General features: G+C 33.4%; 1 pseudogene; it reads left to right on the top strand.

The window, feature by feature from the left end:
- Positions 1–2,487: 2,487 nt before the first annotated feature.
- Positions 2,488–2,781, top strand: LOC119242816 (small nuclear ribonucleoprotein G-like; annotated as a pseudogene).
- The last annotated feature ends 347 nt before the right edge of the window (positions 2,782–3,128 follow it).

Genomic DNA, 3,128 nt, shown 5'->3' with positions numbered 1-3,128 from the left:
TTGAATACACATGAAGAAAAAGTGTGCTAATAAGGGTAATTATGTAGGTAAATATAAAAGTATCATTGAATATTCCCTTTTCTTCTATAAATTGATTTAAGAGCAATGAAATAAAATACTATGCAAATCGTTGTGTTGTTGGATTTACAACATAAAATTTAATGTATTTGTTAATAACAGTACAGAGAAAGGAGCAGAGTTGCAGGGTAGTATGAAAATTATAGCAGATGGTAGCCCAGATGTACAAAAAGAAATGAGAAGCATTTGCTTCAATTATTTCTAAAAATTTCAAAATTCTAAACGAATTTCAAAAACTTCTTTAGAATAGAATAAAATATCCACACTTATAGAAATGGCAAGGGATTAATATTAAAGATATACAAAAAACATATTCAATTGAACAATAAAAAAACAAAAAAATGAACACTGCCGCTGATTTACAAAAATGAAAAGATATATAAAGGAATATTATAAATAATATATACCAAGTTATATACCCAAGAGGAAATGGGAAAATTCCTAGAAAAATACAAACAATTGAACCTGACTCAAAGAAAAATTAGAAAATCTAAATAGTTATGTAGCATACTAAATTAATGATTTTAAAATCTCTTAAAATAAAAAGATTTTAAAATCTCTTAAAAATAAAGAAAATCCTAGGGCCTCCCCTGGTGGCACAGGCAGTTGAGCGCCGCTCTGTGAAGCTGTCGGCAACTTCTGCAGTGCCGGTTGGTTCCCGGCTGGCCGGAGAGGGTCCCACATGGCGTGGCAAACCTCTCCTGTCATGCCCACTGCTCCCCTCAGCAGTGTATTTCGTCAGTCTGCCTGTTCTGTTCCCCACTCTGTCTCTGGTGAATCCTCTCACCCTCCTGCGCTTCTGGCCTGTACCCCCATTCATGTGTAAATGAATAAATCTTTAAAAAAAAAAAAGAAAATTCTAGGCCCACATGGCTTCACTGGTGAATTCTACCAAATGTTTTGTGTAGAATTAATACTGATACCTTATAAATTTCTCTAAGTAATAGAAAGAGGGAATACTTTTTAACTCATCCAGTGAGGCCAGCTTTATGCAGATACCAAACAAGACAAAGACATCACAAGGAAATATATCACAGGCTAATATCCTTTATGAATATCAATGCAAACATCCTTAGCAAAACACCAACAAATCAAATCCAGCAGTATATAAAGGAGCATATACTTTGACTTAGTAGGATATATCCCAAGAAAATGAGGTTGGCTTAACATCTGAAAATTAAATAATATAATGCAAATATGGTAGAATAAAAGAAAAAAATCATAAGATGATCTCAATAAGCAGAAAAATATTTGATGTACTCCAATAGCCTTTCATGACTAAGATTTAAAAAAAAAGAGTCTTTCAAACTGGGAATAGAAAAAAAATCTGATGGGAAAAAAAAAATGGGAAGCTAAGAAAACCCACAGCTAACACCATAATGTTTAGATGAAATAAAGATCATGAAATGAACAGGGCTTTGTTTGCATTTTGAAGAAAAATGATTCATAGGCAGAGAAGATTCTTGTAAAAAGAGTCAGCTTGGGTCATGAAATATGACAGAGTTGACTGGTATGATAAAAGAAGCTACAGAAGGATCCTGGAATCTTGGGAAATGTACAAAAAAAATATTAGAGCTATAAGAGTAATGTTTGAAGAATGTTTGAAAGGATTCAACAACAAACTCTTCATTGGAAACATTCCCTTAAATGTCTCTACTCAAAAGAAAAGAGGAGACTATTTCCTTTTTACTATTTCTTTTCCTTCACATTCCCAGAATCCTAACCTCTAGCACTTTTATCAGATTGTTCTAGTTCTACAATTTAGTTTCATTGTGGGCAAAATAACCTATAAGGAACCTGAAAACCTAAGCAATAACTCCTCCCAAATATAGTATCTCTGGATCTGGGCTCTAAATAAATAACTGAAAAATGAATGTTGGTGATCTGATAGAATCATAATCTGGAGACTGTGGGCAATATTCTTTACAAATGATTTGTTTTCCTAACTATGATTTTTTTACTTCATTCTTTCATTAGTTTCCATTCTTTGAATATGTACTGAGGGAATTAAATGACTTGAAAGTAACCACCATAGCTAAATATATAAAAAGCATATATAGAGATTTTTTTCTGGACACAAGGAAACATCTATGTACATGAATTTTACAAATAGATGATAGATAGATAGATAGATAGATAGATAGATAGATAGATAGATAGATAGATAGATAGATACTGATTTAACATTCCAAGACTTGAATGATCCTCCCAAAAACAACAAAGAAAGGACAACTGAAGTAAAATCTTGCTCTATAACAAAAAATGAATAAGAAAGAATTATAAAGGGTAAGGATTTAAGAAGAAAAGAATTTGGGGGTGAGGAAATTTATGAATTTTTTCGGGGGTGATCCTTCAGCTCTCCAAAGTAGTCATCATGAGCAAAGCTCACCCTCCAAGTTGAAAAATTGTATGGATGAGAAATTATTGTTGGAACGAAGTTGACAGACATGTCCAAGGAATATTGCAAGGATTTTATCCCTTTATGAAGTCTGTGATAGATGAATGTATGGAGATGGCAGCTAGTGGCATCTGAACCAAATTGGAATGGTGGTAATACAGGGAAATAGCATCATTGTGACAGAAGTCTTGGAATCAGTATATATAATGACTGTTTCCTTACTTCCACCTTGCCTCTCTCCACAACTTCTTTTTACTGAAACAGAAAGGTTCAGTTGTATACATTCTCTTGAACTTTTTTGTTAAGTAGAATTTTGTGATAGTGCAAAAAAAAAAAAAGATAAAAAAGAAAAGGCATGCTTGAGGTGGTTAGAGTTAGATTAGTGAGAGTTAAGCTTGGACCAGCCCTGACCTAGTTGGAGTCCTAGCACAAAATATTCCAAGAGTGAATTTAGGTAGGAGAGACATGGTTTCAGGAGGAGTGATGCCAAAGATTCTCTACTGGCTTATACCTGGTGATTGTTTCATTAAGTTGGAAAGGTCCTTCCTTCAGGATCTAAGCTAAGATAATGCCTGTAGTGAAGTCATGAAGCATTTGTCTACAATCAATTGAATTTTAGCCTCCTCTGAAGATAATGATAATCAGAAACTAT

This window comes from Talpa occidentalis, unplaced genomic scaffold (genome assembly GCF_014898055.3).
Source record: "Talpa occidentalis isolate TD23 unplaced genomic scaffold, MPIMG_talOcc4v2.1 talOcc4.13, whole genome shotgun sequence".
Lineage (NCBI taxonomy): Eukaryota > Metazoa > Chordata > Mammalia > Eulipotyphla > Talpidae > Talpa > Talpa occidentalis.
Note: the sequence above shows the minus strand (reverse complement) of the source record. Positions and strands in the feature narration are given on the sequence as shown.